The sequence below is a fragment of the Nicotiana tabacum genome, chromosome 5 (assembly GCF_000715075.1).
Source record: "Nicotiana tabacum cultivar K326 chromosome 5, ASM71507v2, whole genome shotgun sequence".
NCBI classification, from domain to species: domain Eukaryota; kingdom Viridiplantae; phylum Streptophyta; class Magnoliopsida; order Solanales; family Solanaceae; genus Nicotiana; species Nicotiana tabacum.
In genome coordinates this window covers 137,872,052-137,889,638 of record NC_134084.1, presented here as the reverse complement: position 1 = coordinate 137,889,638, position 17,587 = coordinate 137,872,052, and positions in this window count along the sequence as shown.

Here is a 17,587-nt window from a genome sequence, read left to right as displayed (position 1 = left end):
GAGGTTTTAGGGTTGTAGTTGAGGGCGACGGCTATGGTTTGAGAGGGTTTGATAGAGGATTGAGAGAGAAAGGGATTTAGAGGCGGCGAAGTGTGTGAAATGGGATTAAGGTTAGGGGTCATTTGAATTAAAAAAGGTAAGGATTGTTGTTGGTCGTTGATCTGAATGATTAACGGCCTGGATTAAAACGGGCGAGTGGGTGGGTTATGAAGACGAGTTTGGGTCGGATTAAAAGAGGATTGGGTCAGGGTAATTGGGCCTCAGATTAGGTTTAATTGGGGTTCAAAATCAGGCTAAAATTGAAATAAAATGGAGCTAACATTTAAATAGCCACTTTTCCCTATTTGATTTATAAAAAATAGTAAAATAATTTCTGGAAATAAATTAAAGGTACTAAAATGATTAATAGTACATAATTATCAAATTAAAAATACTGGACTTAATTTTTATGAATATAAACATAATTAATCTTAAAAGAGGCTAATGTTGTGCTTATATACAATTTAACTTTAAAAATACTAAATGACTTTGTAAAAATATGCAAAAATTATATTACCTCTATTTTAGCATAAATATTAGAATCCAATAAGTGAATCACCAAAATGATAATTTTGGGAATAATTATTAGGTTTTTCTGGATAAAATGGGCAATAAATTGATTTAAAAATCTTTAACAAATTAAGAAAAAATAATAAAACATTTGAACATACTTATACATACATATATATGCTATTTTAAAGTATTTTATATATATATATATATGCTATTTTAAAAGTATTTTGTATATTAAAAATATATAGGACAAAATTAGGTATCAATAGCTGCCCTTCTTTACCCGGGAATGTTGAAAGAGTTGTCGGGTAAAGATATGATGGGCAATTTTGACCAAGCGGAACGGTTCGAAGAGGTTTAGGCCGTGGAGACTTTCGCGAGCGGACGCAATATCCAGGGCGGGGAGAATGGTGAAGGTCTGATATGGCTGCGTGAACTGGAGCGGGATCGCTCTTACCAAGATGGTCGTTGCTTGCTGGTTTACCTGCGAATAAGCAATACAAGCATATATTGTGCATAAATTTAAACATGATGTAGTTTCCTGTCAGACCATGAGGATTGTCTTTGGATGGTTAGAATGACGTCCTTAGCCCATGATGTCCTGGGCCATGAAGCGTGTAATAAAGGATTCGCAGGTCATGAAATGATGCTCTCGGGCTATGAGGATGATGCCTCCGAACCATGATGCCTTTGAATAATGATATGCAAAAGATTAAAAGGGTGGTCCTCAGTCCATAACATGGTATTCTCGTATATGAAAATGGTACCTCCGAACAATGACGCCTTTGGATAATTTGGCAATCTTTCAGCCCATGAGATGTAGTAGGTGGCGATCTTTCAGCACATAAAATGCAGTATTTGGCGATCTTTCAGCCATGCAATGTAGTAGGTGGTGATTTTCCAGCCATGCAAATGTAGATAAGGCGCCTATCTTTCAGCCATGAAAATGTAGATAAGGTGGCGATCTTTCAGCCATGGAAGTGTAGATAAGGTAGCGATCTTTTAGCCATGCAAGTGTAGATAAGGTGGAGATCTTTTAGCCATGTGAATATAGATAAGATGGCGATCTTCCAGCCATGTAAATGTAGGGATGGCGATCTTTCAGCCATGCAAATGTAATGGTGGTGATCTTTCAGCCATGCAAATGTAGGGGTATCGATCTTTCAGCCATGCAAATATAGGGGGAGGTAAAGCTTAACCTTGGAGGGCAGAATGGTAGCCTTATGCAATGCAAAAATGCAGATGGAGATAACATTTAGTCTCGGAAGGCATAATGGTAGCCTTATGCGATGCAAAAAATGCAGATAGAGACAGTGTTTAGTCTCGGCAGGCAGAATGGTAGCCTTATGCAAGAAACAAATGGTAAATGGTAATAGAGTTTTCTTAGTTGATAGCAGATTGCAGTATTGTGACTGTTGGGGACATTGTGACACACGGAATGTCACTGGTGTGCGTGGATAGCAAATGTTGGTAAGTGCGATAGTTCTGAGAGGTGTATTCCTAAACAATGTTTGTCTTGTGAATGTATAGTATGTCTGATGCTTTCGTAATCCAAGTGCCTGCATCCAAAGAAAAAATCGTGAGTTTTGTAGGGGGGAAGGTTAGTTCGTATCCCCGCTAGCTTTGCTTGGCTTGTTCGGCTTTGATCTGGTGATACTGTAAGTATCATTGGGGTAGCGTTGTTAAACAAAGCAATTTCAGTAATAAACATGCATGATTTCGTAAAATATGACATAAGTATGTAATTACGAATAACATTTAGATGAACCGACGACTGTGACGTGGTTCAGAACATTACAACCTCTCTTGCTACGGAATTTTAAGGGTCCTCCTCAAAATTTTGCCCCAGTTTAATGGGTTGAGGTTTCTAACTATTGGTTGCGAAGACCGACTAAAATTACTTCGGAATTTTGAGGGTCCTTCTCAAAATTCTGCCCCAGTTTCCAATTGCGAGGGGAATGAAAATTTTATTGAATTGTGACCGAACCCATAGGTATGCCTACGTATCCCCTCTTAAATGAGAATCAGGTCAGGCGTAGTTCAAATTACATCATATAGGAAAGCATAAAGATCACACATAGTAACGCTTGACTGCATCTGAGTTGATTGGCTTTGGCCAGACTTCTCCGTCCATTTTTACAAGTATGAGGGCTCATCCTGTCAGAACCCGGTGGACCATGTATGGGCCTTGCCAGTTGGGAGAGAATTTCCATTTGGCTTCATCGTGATGCGGAAAAAATTTCTTTAACACCAACTGCCATGATGTGAAATGTCTCGTCTTGACTCTTTTGTTGAAGGCTCTGGACATTCTGTTCTGATAGAGTTGACCATGGCAAACTGCGTTCATTCTCTTTCCGTCTATAAGTGTTAATTGCTCATAATGACTTTTCACCCACTCTGCATCGTCAAGCTCAGCTTCCTGTATGATCCTTAGGGAAGGAATTTCTACCTTGGCGGGAATGACTGTCTTTGTACCATAAACCAGAATATAGGGGGTTGCCTCGGTTGATGTGCAGACTGTGGTGCGATATCCCAATAAAGCGAATGATAACTTCTCGTGCCACTATTTATGCTTCTCTATCATTTTCCTCAATATCTTCGTGATATTATTGTTGGCGGTTTCTACAGCTCCATTCATCTGAGGCCTGTAGGCTGTAGAATTCTTGTGTCAGATCTTGAAGGTTTCACATATAGCTTTCATCAAGTCGTTGTTTAGGTTGGAGCCATTATCAGTAATGATTGACTCTGGAGTCCCGAATCAACAAACAATGCGGTCGCTACAAAGTCTGCCATGACTTTCTTAGTCACTGCTCTGTAAGATGCTGCTTCGACCCATTTGGTGAAATAGTCGATTGCTACCAAGATAAATTTGTGCCCATTGGAAGCGGCAAGCTCGATTGGTCCAATAACATCCATCCCCCAGGCGGCGAACGACCAAGGTGAACTTGTTGCATTAAGCTTATTTGGAGGTACCTTCATCATGTCTGCATGTATCTGACAGTGGTGGCATTTCAAGACATACTGGATGCAGTCCATTTCCATAGTCATCCAAAAGTAACCAGCCTGGAGTATCTTCTTGGCTAAGACAAAATCGTTCATATGTGGACCGCAGGTCCCGGGATGAATTTCCTCTAGTAGCTTGGATGCTTCCTTTGAGTCGACACACCTTAATAGTCCCAAATCGAGAGTTCTCATATACAGGATTTCTCCGTTGTGAAAGAAATTGTTGGACAATCTCCGAAGTGTGCATTTCTGAGTGGGGTTTGCAAATTCTGGATATTCGCCTTTTGCCAAATATTCTTTAATGTCATGAAACCAAGGTTTTTCGTCTGCTTCTTATTCAATATGGGCACAATAAGTTGGCTGATCATGGGTCTTTACTGGAATGGGATCAATGAAAGTTTTGTCTGGATGTTGTATCATGGATGATAGGGTAGCCAATGCATTGGCGAACTCATTCTGGACTCTGGGAACATGTTGGAACTCCGTCCTTATGAACCTCTTTCTCAACTCCTGTACATGATGCATAAACGGGAGTATCTTGGAGTTCTTGGTTACCCATTATTCTCGGACCTGATGTATAAGTAGGTCTGAATCTCCGATCACTAGCAACTCTTGAATGTTCATGTCAATGGCCATTTTGAGCCCTAGGATCCAAGCTTTGTATTCGACCATATTGTTGGTGCACGGGAACCTGAGTTTTCCAAATACCGGATGATGTTGACCGGTTTCTGATACTAGGACTGCTCTTATTCTAACTCCTTTGAAATTTTTTGCTCCATCGAAAAACATTCTCCAACCATCATAGGATTCTCCAATGTCTTTTTCTATGAATGATACCTCTTCGTCAGGAAAATACGTTTTCAGGGATTCGTATACTCCATCCACGGGATTTTCAGCAAGGTGATCTGCTAGTTCCTGCCCCTTGATTGCCTTCTGAGTTACGTAGACAATGTCAAATTCACTCAACATGATTTGCCACTTGGCTAGCCTGCCCGTGGGCATGGACTTCTAGAAGATATACTTCAAAAGATCCATCATTGATATGAGATATGTGGTATAGGCGCAGAAGTAATGTCTTAGCTTCTGAGCTACCCAAGTCAAAGCATAACAGGTGCAATCTAGCAGGGAATACTGGGCCTCGTACGGGGTGAACTTCTTACTAAGGTAATAGATAGCTTTCTCCTTCCTTCCCGTTTCATCATGCTTCCCCATAACATAACCGAACGCTTTATCCAATACTGCAAGGTAAAGTAATAAGGGTCTACCTGGCTCAGGCGAGACTAAGACTGGTGGCGTTGACAGGTATTCCTTGATTCTGTCGAAAGCCTTTTGGCAGTCATCAGTCCATTTGATAGCGGCGTCCCTTTTCAACATCTTAAAGATTGGCTCACAGATAACTGTAGATTGTGCTATGAACCGCCTAATGTAATTAAGTCTTCCCAAGAAACTCATCACGTCCTTCTTGTTCTTTGGCGGTGGAAACTCTTGAATAGCTTTGACCTTTGATGGATCCAGTTCTATTCCTTGGCGGCTCACAATAAACCCAAGTAGTTTTCCGGCAGGAACCCCAAATGCACACTTTGTGGGATTCAGTTTCAGGTTGTACCTTCGCAATCTATTAAAAAACTTTCTCAAATCTTCCATGTGATCAGTAGCCTTCTTGGACTTGATGATAACATCATCTATGTACACCTCAATCTCCTTGTGTATCATATCATGGAAAATGGTAGTCATGGCCCTCATGTAGGTGGTCCCTACATTCTTTAACCCGAACGACATCATCTTGTAGCAGTACATTCCCCACGGCGTAATGAAAGTCGTTTTCTCATCATCTTATTCATCCATCCAGATCTGATGATACCCAGTGAAACAATCTACAAATGACTGCAACTCATACTTGGTGCAATTGTCGATCAAAATATGTATGTTTGGCAAAGGGAAGTTGTCTTTCAAACTGGCCCGGTTGAGATCCCGATAGTTGACACAGACTCGGACCTTCCCGTCCTTCTCTCAGTACTGTCACAATGTTGGCTAACCATGTCGGGTATTCTACTACCCTGAGAACCTTAGCTTTGACCTGCTTAGTGACTTCTTCCTTGATTTTCAAACCCATATCAGGTTTGAACTTTCTGAGCTTTTGCTTTTACCGGAGGACATGTTGGATCGGTTGGTAGTTTGTGAGCCACAACAGATGTACTTAGAACAGTCATGTTATCATATGACCAGGAAAATATGTCCTCATACTTCTTTAGGAATTCTGTGTATTTCTTCTTTTCTGACGGCGATAAGTGGACGCTGATTCGTGTTTCTTTGACGTTTTCCGCATCTCCTAGATTAGCAACTTCTGTTTCATCCAGGCTGGACTTAGGTCTGTTCTCAAAATTCTCAACTTCCTTAACAATCTCTTCAGGCATGTCATCTTCCTCTGAATCTATGTCCGTTTGTTGCGTTGTCTCGTTGTATGTCACATTCATTGATTCATCAAGATAAGTAATAGTAATGTTGTGTGAGTAAAGTAATGAGAGAAAAAATAATAATGAGTGTTGATTTGTAAGAAAAGACAAATACTTTAATAAATTGCATAATCATTTTGAATATTGGAAATCTTATTGCAAGAATTGAAAACATGCGAGAAATAAAAATATTTTAGTAAATAAAATGGTACTTGTTTTAGCCTTGCTACATTGATGCTCGTCGGGCTCTGGTCGTCCTGATGGTCCAGTTATTGAGGCATGCCTCTCTACTTACAGCGTGTATGGAAGGGTCTTCCTCCCCCTCCTCCTCGAGAACAACACAACAATCCATATCATTATCTTCTAGGAACAAATTTTTCATCGCTGCCAGTGCTTCTTCTTCATCTAACCCATAAATAATATCGGCTGGTTGGAAGGTCTGCACCAGATGTTGTATCAGCTGCTCCAATGGGTAGTAAGGATCGTGCCATGGTGATGACCAGTTGTTGAATTCTTCCTAGGTATACTCATATCCCATACCGAAAGTGGTGTTATGTTTCTTTAGTTTTATGGGCTTAGTGATTCCTTGAAGGTTCTTGCCAAGCCCCTTGACAGGTTCGTACCCACTCCAATTCAATATACTCTCGATCTTGTTATCCCACCATTTTTCTTTGTCAACAACATTTACCCGTTCGATGTGATGGTAAGTTTCTCCTCCTAGCTTCTTTCTCCTCTCAATTGATGGAATAGTTTGGCGACTATATATAGGGTTGCTACCATCGCCGTGAATGATCACTTCCTGGTGGTTCCACTCGAACTTTACTACCTGATGTAGTGTTGATGCTACGGCTCCGGCAGTATGAATCCATGGCCGTCCCAACAGCAGATTGTAAGATGCTGGCACGTCTATCACTTGGAAATCGACATCGAACCAAGTTGGCCATATTTGTAAACACAGACTAATTTCCCCAATAGTGGACCTCTGAGAATCGTCGAAAGCTTTCACATTGATAGCCCCGTCCTTTATTTCATGTAGTCCTTTACCCAACTTCTTGAGTGTTACCAGTGGACAAACGTTGAGACTAGAACCCTCATCAATCAAGATCCTGGTGATAAAGTAGTCCTCGCATTGCATAGTGATGTGCAGTGCTTTGTTGTGACCCAACCCTTCAGGTGGCAGCTCATCCTCGTGAAAAGTAATTTTATGAATTTCCAATACCTGCCCTACCATATCAGCCATTTCTCCGCCAGTGATGTTTCTGGGCACGTATGCTTCACTCAGCACCCTCAGCAGAGCATTCTTGTGTGCTTCAAAATTTTGTAGCAACGCAAGGATGGAGATTTGCGCCGGTGTTTTGTTCAACTGGTCGATGACCGAGTATTCTTTGGCCTGTATCTTTCTCCAAAGATCGTCTGGACCTGTCTCAATGATGGGTGACCGATTAGAGGCCTGCTTGATTGACTCATCTAGGTATTCCGGGGTATAGACCCTACCAGTTCTCGTCATACCCTGTGCGGCAATATTTTCCTCGAACCTAACCTTGCCTTTCCTTCTTGCCTCGACTGTATAGTCCCAGGGTATTGCCTTTGTATTGAATGGCATCATGGTTTACATCGCCACTGGGATCGGCGTGGCTATCTTCACTCCGAACGGAGCATGTACCTTGGGTGGTAAAACCGCAACTTTGAATGGTGCAGGTGCATTGGCTGGAGACACGAATTCGACCTCAATTGGCGATGGTGTCTTTGCATATGATGTTGCTTCAAACTCAAGTGGCACAGACATATTTACCTCAGCGTCCCCAGATTGCTAAATCTGGACTATGATTAATTAAGGGTAACTATTGGCTTCTTTGGGACTGATTCCTCGGGATCCCAATCATCCTCTATTTTAATCATTTGAATGCCTCCACCCTTATGGTCTGGCAGAGGATTACTACGGACATTCAGAGCGGGTTCCTTCGCCACAATAACATTGTTGTCAATCAAAGCCTGGATCTTGTCCTTCAGGGAACGACATTCATCGATGGTGTGTTCCTTTATGCTGGAGTGGTATGCATAGGATTTGTTTGGGTTAACCCACTGAGAAGGGTTCTCAGGAGTTACAGCAGGAATAAGGGTGACATAACCAGCAGCTTTAAGTCTTTCGTACAACTGGTCAATAGGTTCAGCAACGGTTGTGTATTGTTTACGAGGTCTACGATCGAACTTTGGTCAAGGTCTAGGGACGTTTTGGCGTGTAGGAGGGGACTGATAGTGGGATGGTTGAGCATTATAGGTTTGGTAGACATGAGCGGGTTGGGAATATCTGGGTGAAGTAGGCTGATATGTGGAGGGTGGGAGTGATTGATAAGGGGGTGGTGGAGTTTGGTAGGAGGGTGAGGGTGTTTGATAGTTTGGAGTAGGCTGATATATGAGTGGAGGAGTTGGGTATGTTTGGTATTTTATGGGAGATTTGGTTATCTGTGCAACCATTACGGCTCCTACGTCCCTTTTCTTTGACACACCACCGGAATACAAGGCCTTATTTGTAGCTTGCAAGGCTTCGAAGTTTGTAACCATACCACTTTTGATGCCTTCTTCGATTCTTTCACCCAACTTGATAATGTCAGAAAATTTGTGGCTCTCAATTATCATCAACCCTTCATAATACTGCGGGTCTTGAGCCCGGACAAAGAATTTGTTCATTTGTTCCTCTTCTAAGGTAGGTCTGACCTTAGCAGTTTCGGACCTCTAGCGAGTGGCATACTCGCGAAATGTTTTTGTAGGCTTCTTCTTTAGATTTTGAATGTAGAACACATCCGACGTTCTCTGTATTGAACCTAAACCTGTCCATAAAGTCGAATGCCATACCTACCCAGTTTGACCATTTCTTTGGATCTTGGCTGATGTACCAAGACAAAACATCTCCTTTCAAACTCCTCATGAATAGCTTCATGTGGATTCTCTCACCTTTTCCTACTCCAACCAGTTTGTCACAACATGTTCTCAAATAGACCCTTGGATCACCTATACCATCAAGCATTTCGAACTTTGGAGGTTTGTACCCCTCGGGCAGTTCGACATCGGGCTGTCTGCAAAGATCTTTATAGTTTAGCCTCTCAATTCCCTTGCTTCCTTCAATGCCTTGGATTCGGCTAGTCAATTTTTTAAGTTCCTTAGCCAGGTTCTTGATGAGCAGGTCTTTATCATCAGACTCAGTGTGCTTGAAATGGGTTGGGTGGAGTGTGGTATAGTCTCCACATAGATGGGGGTGCTATGGTGGGTGTGGAAGTGGTCATTTGTGGAGTTCAGGGGTTCTGAGATGAGTAGCGGGGTGTTGTTCGAGGTATGGGAGGTGTTGTAGTGGTGGTGAGGAACGGGATGGTTTTGTTGCTTTGGGATATTCTGTGGAGGTGTAGGGTTCTGAGCATTTGGGAAATTGATATCTGGAGTGGTGAGAGAAAATGATAGATTTGCCAGATTTCGAACCTGATCAAGTTCTTCTTGAAATTTCAGCAGCTTTTGTTCGAGTTGGGATGTATTTTCTTTGGAAACCTGAGTACCATGACCATGGATGACCTCTACCCGTTCAGTTAAGTTCTCTTTTCTGGCAATGTTCAAATCTTCCATCTTCCCTTTGCTCTTGTTTTTGACAGGACTAAGAGGAGGAGTGGGTGGAGGGCCCCTGGATCTCGTGGAATAAGATGATGTTGCCAGAGTGCACGAACTAACCTTTGGGGAGGGGTAATAATAAACAAAATTAAAAACAAAAGGTAACCAAGTTAGTGAGGATTATAAAAAGCGTTGCGATATTTAAACACATAGTACAAGAATGTAAATCGTGTCCTAATTTGGGGACCTCTTTGTGCCCGAGGTAGGCCTAGCAACAAATTAATTTGGAGAACTTAGAATGCTAAATGCCTCATTTTATTGATAAAAAGTAGACGAATCCCAAATCGACACTAAATAACAGGAAATAAAATTCACTAGTGACCATTGGCCTTATTACATTTCATAAAGCAAAAAGAAAAACTCCTATCTATTTGGTCCTAGAAGGCCCTTCCCCAGATTCAGCATCCTTGGCTCGGTCAAACAGCTTTCCCAGCTCGCGAAGTCCCAGCAGTAGGTAGGCTTTGGCTAGATGTCCACCTTCGTTTCCTTCAGCATTTTGGTAGTCTTCGACCCTCTTGATAAACTTCCTTTCTAGATCCACTATGTCTCGCTCCAAGTATCCCAATCGCTTGTTGGCACTGATAGCCATGTCTTTCCACTCCTTAATTAGCTTTTGGTTGGCTTCTTGTATCTCACGGTGCTCATTTTCACACTCTCGGATCCTTTTGCGCAGTTAGTTGCATTTGACCTGTGCCTTGGCCCTTTCATCTATGATCCTGTGGCCCCTAGCAAACCCTGGGTAGCCCAGACCATCGTGATTATCTTCCAACCAGCCTGAATAGTAGGGAGCGCAACCAACATGGTATCTATCTAGCTCGATGGTATCTCTCCCCATGATGATCTTGCAGTGCCACATATGCTGAGCTTGGCACTTATAAGGACTATCACCAGCCCGGAAGTTAGCCCGGAAATGACTCATCTTGTCGACCCTAGGTATAACCTGCTTCTTACCGGCTTGCCTCATAACTTGGAGAGAGATGTAAGGGTATTTTCCTCTTAGACCAATTAGTATCAGAAATGGTGCGTCCTTGGATCGGGCGATGAACTCCTCGGTAGGGAACCACTCAAACATCTATTGTACCAGGTCCTCAGTTAGATTATCGAATAACTCTACCCATCCCTTGGCATCTTCTAGCTGGGCGAACATATTGGGCATGTAATTCATTATCCTAGGATGATGGAACTCGATATGATCATCGCTGAATCTCTTGTCAGTATTCACCCCTTTGGAGATGCTCCATGAGCCAGAGCTGAAGTAGCAAATTGCATCCTTCGAAGTGTTTGGCTCCTTGTTGACACTTCTCCATGGCTCGGTATATCTCTGCAATGATCATGGGCATGATACTGAAAGGTTTCCCACTAATTCCTTCCATTAGGGTTTTAGTTACCATAACTAGCCTGGTTTTCATCCTTGCTTTCTTCATTGGAAACACGATTAACCCCAGGAAACAAAACATGAATACAAAGACCCTTCGGTGAATATGCCCTAATGATATGATGGCGAACTCGTCAGGATAGGTACGGTAGGATTGCTGTGACCGTACCTCTCGTACAAATAATCAAAAGGGATGTAGGATTCTTTCAAACATGTCAGTTCTAGATTCTTCTTCAAACCCATCATTTTGAGGAAGCCCTTACCCTTGCAGTTCTTAGGAATTAACAAACTCGTAGTTTCCCATGCTATACCGACCACGACTCATATCTCTTCTAGCGAGGGTGTCATTTCAATGTTCCCGAAGCGGAATACAGATCTCTCACAATCCCAGAACAAAGTGGCAGCTTCTATGATCTTGTTGTTGGGTTGGATTTCCAGGAGAGAAGGTAGGTTTCCCAAATATTTCCGGACAAGAGTTTCATCACTGGAGTGAAGATCCTCCCACCAGCTTAGCAACTTTGGGTGGATGTTGGTGACCATGCCGAATCTGGGGACTTCGTGCCTCATATTTCTGCAAGACAAATAAGGTTAGGCCTTTACCCCCACTAGCCTCGACTATTTAATATCAACAATTGGCATAAAGCATTTAGTTCTCCAAATAAATACACAGAACGTGGTAGTGTACGTTTGGGTTTAGGGAAACCCAGTAGACTTGGACAAGGCTATATTAAAAAGTCAATATGCGGACAACATAACTGACTCGGCTAGGTTTGACCATGATGCATGCACAGTTTAAATAGAGTAAGGTTTCTATGGAGTTTTAGACTGGTACCCTTGAGCGTACAACTCAAAGGGGAAAGGCACGGAACTGTCAACTACACCGTTGATCGACTGGTTTCACCGCAAATATGCCTTTTCCGGATTTAGGGGTGATAATATCGGAAGAGCGCAACCACTCATTATAAGCGTTGCTATGGGATTTGTTTGGCACGAGTGGAATATGATGTTGAGCATGATTATGCAATAATTAAAAACATGTTGTCACATATTTGAACATTTAAGAAAGCAGTAATACAACAGTTTCATAATTTAAAGCAGTAGTAAAGGAAAGAAACAAAAGACAAGTCAGTTTTGCAGTTGAAAAGGGAATTGAATGCTTAAGAAAATAAACAAGTAATTGCATATAAAGAAGCGTAAATTCACAATAATAGTCTGAAATGGTAAAAGCCTAAAAATCCCCAACAGAGTCACCATGCTGTCGCGCCCCTTTTTCTCGTAAAATCAGGTTTATGACATTTGGAGGGACAACTCATTCCTTTTGGGAACTGGGTTTGCATTTGAAGAGTCGCCACCTAATGATTAAGGTGCATTAGGACACCAATAGAGATTCAACTCTGAGTTTGTTTGAATAACCAGAGATTGGGTAAGGGCTTGAAATTATCCCAAGGGGAAGGTGTTAGGCAACCCTCAAGATCCACTAGTGTGGTTCCTGACCAAACAGTTTTGTGAATTTAGCGAATAGACAGGTATGGGCTCAAATATTAGGTGATTTAAACACATAAAATAAAGAACATCTGAAAGAAGCGTTTTAAAAGGAAAGAGTTTGCAAATAAAGGAAAGGGGTCCTAGGTTTATATTTAATATGGATCACCCCACACAATGTCCGATAATCACTCCTCAATGAGGGGCTACACGTGATATTATCGTGTGGTCATCATATCCATATCTACCCTTCCCACACCGTTAGGTATTAAAGTGCGGGTTGGTCTCAATTACTTATTTCATGCTATTACCCGTCCCATTCCTATCAGTCCCGGAGGCACTTAAGACTACTAATCCTAAAAGGGAGGGATATTAGGCTGACTTGAGGTTTCAAAGGTAAACATCTAAGGCGTCATACAAAACATATAGAAGACTGCACGTTAAAGGGGAAGCACATAATACATAAGGCTCAAATATACCTCCTCAAACAAAAGCACATAACTAGCATGACTTGCACATACTTTTTGGGTCTGATTAAAGCACATAAAGACAAGGGAAGTTAATTATTGAGGCAGATTAGTTTATTATATAACTCAGGTAAGAAGTCTGAATCAGACCTGCCTGCTGGTTGTAGTGATTAGCAAAAGCGGATCCAGCTTACAGTTATTACTCTAAGGCTTGCTTAAGTGTATAGATGGGATCCTATAGGCATGATATCTAATTGATTCAGAATGCGGGGAAAAAGTAATAACTCAAAATGAATTGTTTGAAATCCTATAGGCATGCTTGCTAAACCTTGTTAAGTGACAGAATTAGAGTATTAAAAGGAGATTCAGAATGGACAAAACTAAACAGATTGGTTACAGATTCTGCAAGTGATCGTATCCACTATTATTGAATTTAATCCCTATGAACATAATATCCTACATTGAATGTAAATGAAGCGAATCAAACTTATTTAAGAATTCCTATAGGCATGATTTCTACATGTTACTGATTTTAACACGTTACTGGGTTATACTCATTTGGGCCTTAAAACAGGATATCTAATGGTGACAAACATGTAGAACTTTCGAATGAAATCCTATAGGCAGGTTATCTAGATGTAAAGTTGAACAAGAAGTCCTATAGACATGGTTTCTAAATGCAGTTTGCAAAATTAAAATACCCTATAGGCATTATTTCTAAATGCAGTTTGCAGAACTAAAATACCCCATAGGCATATTTTCTAAATGCAGTTGAATATGCAGAATTTAAAGTTGTCCTATAGGCATATTTTCTAAATGCAGTTGAATATGCAAAATTTAAAGTAGTCATATAGGCATATTTTCTACCCTTGCATGCATAGTTACCCATCCCTTTTCACTAGCCAGTCCCAAATATTTGTTATAACTTATTACAGACCAGGAATATTAAATACATCAAAAAATGCAAAGAAAATAATTACAACCAGAGGAAGCCTGATTCTTGACTACCTCACTAAGTTATGAGATGAACCAACTCAAAATACCATTGATCCAAAGCCTTTATCAGCCTTGAGTGTGTCAGAGTTCCCTAAGAGCTTTAGTAGGACCCCGAGCAGTGCTTACACCTAAGTTTCATAACCAAAATAGGGACAAGTGCAGTGGAAATGCTAGCCCTTATGTGTCCAAGTTCAGAGGGAGCTCATGGGTCCCAAGTCAAGGCTCACATAAGGGTGTAGAATATAAGTCTAAGAGAAGAGTGATAGTGCAGAAATAGAGCTTTAAGAACTAAGGAAGTAAAGAAGGGGGAAAAAGGTGCTGAGAAACAACCATTAACACTTCAAACAAGTCGATAATTTCACACCAAGAGGGCAGGGGTTTAGGAATCCATTGCAAGGAGCCTATACTTAGGCATGGGCCGATTCTAGGCATGCACAATAATAGGGAGTTCTATCATGCTTGCAAAGTCAACCAGAACATACAACATAAAAGGGAAACATAGAGGTTATGATCCCATGGGGATCAAGTTTGGGTCATGCTCAGCAATATTCAATGTTGTCATGCCCTAAACAAACCATAAGTATTAAACATACTGGGGCAGGGATTTAGGATTCATAATACATTAATTCAGAATAGGAGAAAGAAGTTACAGCATGCAAAATAAGGGTGCTGAATTAAATATAAGCAGTAGGCAGACAAGAATGCAAGAATCATTAAGTAACCATGTTGTGGTTGATGCTGAAAACTTAATTAGAACATACCAGTCAAATAAGCAAAGTGCAGTAAAGAAAAGTAGCAGGACTTCAAAATATAGCTTTGGCTTTCGGCCAGCTAAATAGGCCACAGTACTAGTAACAAAGCAAGAGAGAGTGTTTTTAGTATAAGTGTGAGTTTAGAACTAAAGTATTCTTGTTTGTGTTAATGAGAGAGTATGTATATATAGTAGTTCGAAACCATGTAAACTAAGGCAAAAATTACAATTGTATAGTAATTATGGAATTCAGAACTAATTAGAACCAAAATTAATAGAAGTACTCCCTTAATTTAAGGGAATCAGTTCAAACGGTAAAAACAAGTAACAAATAAGGAAAGAAATCAATGTGTAGACAAGGAAATAATTCAAACATATTAGGCATAGAGTAAACTATTAGAGCTAGGTTCAGAAAAACTCTAATTAGGGAAATAGACAATAAGAATCAAACAGCCAAGATAAGGGAATCAATCAGATTGAGTAGAAAGTAGGGATCGAAGGTCTAAAGGAAAGTGTTCAAATTAGACCAAGAAACGGGGAATCAGAATCAATCAAAGAGAAAGTCATGTGTCAATATTTTGCATATAAATAAAGTAAGACACAGATGGTCAAGAGTCGACATATAAACCTAGCAAACATGAGAGTCAAATAATACCGATTTGATGAGAAAGAGGCAAGTTTCGAACAGTCAAGATGAACACAAGCACGTAGAGTCAGTGTAAGTTTTTAGGCTAAGAAACTGAGTAGAAACAAATCAAGGCAAGATAGTCACGAAGAAGTACAGAAACTCAAAAACGAGAACTGGCTAGTCATGTTGATACACAAAACTTAACAAAGAACCCCCTAAAAATTAGGGCTTTCAACATAATTGAGTTAAAGAGAAGATAGAACCCAAGAATCAGAAGAATCACACAAAGGGAACAAGATATTTCGAAAAGAACTTCTGCACTTAAATGAATAGTCTCGGACCCGAAAACCATAAGATTTTCAACAATAGAAGGGTTTTAAAAAGGGGATAAATAGACAGATCAGACAAAACTCAGGCAAACAAACATTCATTTAATAAACAGTTAAAAGAAATTAGGTTTTTTTTAACAGGCAAACTCAAGCAGAAGGATTATACTAGCCAACACAGCAAAACATATCGAAAATCAAAGAAAGGTTTCGAAATAACTTAACACAACATTAATCAGAAAGATAAGGAGTTTTTAAAGCGGAGTTTTAAAAGAAACTTCGAGAAAAATGCTTAGAAGTTCAGAGCAGACATAGATCTAAACAGATCTAAGAGAAATTGAGAGAACCTTACAGGTTAGGGTTTCAGAAGAACCTCAAGCGGTGAGAAAGGCTTTGAAAACTATCGATCTAAGTAGTAGAGTCAAGAGTCAGACTCGAATAGCCATGGCTGGCCGGAGAAAGGTCAGAGATGATCGGAGAACAGCCGTAAACTGAAATCTACCAAGGTCTGGACCATGCTCCTTCAAGATCTAACCTTGAAACCATAATAATCGAACACGTAGAAGCCATGAGAGGTGGATACATGTCTCCAATGACCTTGAAAGCCATGGATTCAGGAGGTTTTAGGGTTGTAGTTGAGGGCGACGACTATGGTTTGAGAGGGTTTGATAGAGGATTGAGAGAGAAGGGGATATAGAGGCGGCGAAGTGTGTGAAATGGGATTAGGGTTAGGGGTCATTTGAATTAAAAAACATAAGGATTGTTGTTGGCCGTTGATCTAAATGATCAACGGCCTGAATTAAAACGGGCGAGTGGGTGGGTTATGAAGACGAGTTTGGGTCGGATTAAAAGGGGATTGGGTCAGGGTAATTAGGCCTCAGATTAGGTTTAATTGGGGTGCAAAATCAGGCTAAAATTGAAATAAAATGGGGCTAACATTTAAATAGCCACTTTTCCCTATTTGATTTATAAAAAATAGTAAAATAATTTTTGGAAATAAATTAACGATACTAAAATGATTAATAGTACATAATTATCAAATTAAAAATACTGAACTTAATTTTTATGAATATAAACGTAATTAATCTTTAAAGAGGCCAATGTTGTAATTATATACAATTTAACTTCAAAAATACTAAATGACTTTGTAAAAATATGCAAAAATTATATTACCTCTATTTTAGCATAAATATGATAATCCAATAAGTGAATCACCAAAATGATAATTTGAGAATAATTATTGCGTTTTTCTGGATAAAATGGGCAATAAATTGATTTAAAAATCTTTAAAAATTAAGGAAAAATAATAAAACATTTGAACATACTTATACATACATATATATGTTATTATGAAAGTATTTTACATATTAAAAATATATAGGAAAAAATTGGGTATCAACACCTAAAATAATATAGGTTTTTGTATCAATAGAAAAAGGTCATACAATTAACATAATGAAAAAATGAATTTTTAATGGTTTTTTGATTAAAATGGTAACTTTTTTGTGCTAAATAATTTTATATTAAATATAAAGGTAAAACAACGAATACGAGAAATAATTAAAATTTGTAACGATTAATTATAAATAAATTTTTATCCAACATATAATATACTTTTAGAAAGTTCGAGCAATATTTAATTGTAGTTTTGTATCTTGTATAATAGCACGGATAATATAAATTTTCTACAATGAACAAAGATAAGAGATTTCAATTTCTTTTTGGTTTGGCTGAGGTTGTTCAAATGAGTGAGTAAACTGATTTTTTTTCTTCACGTACATTTATTCGTTTTCCTTATTATGATGATTTTAATTTTAATTTTAACTTGATTTTTTTAATTAGCTATTTTTATTTCTCATAAAAAAACGTGTGAAGGAATTAATTCTTAAAAAGACTATTT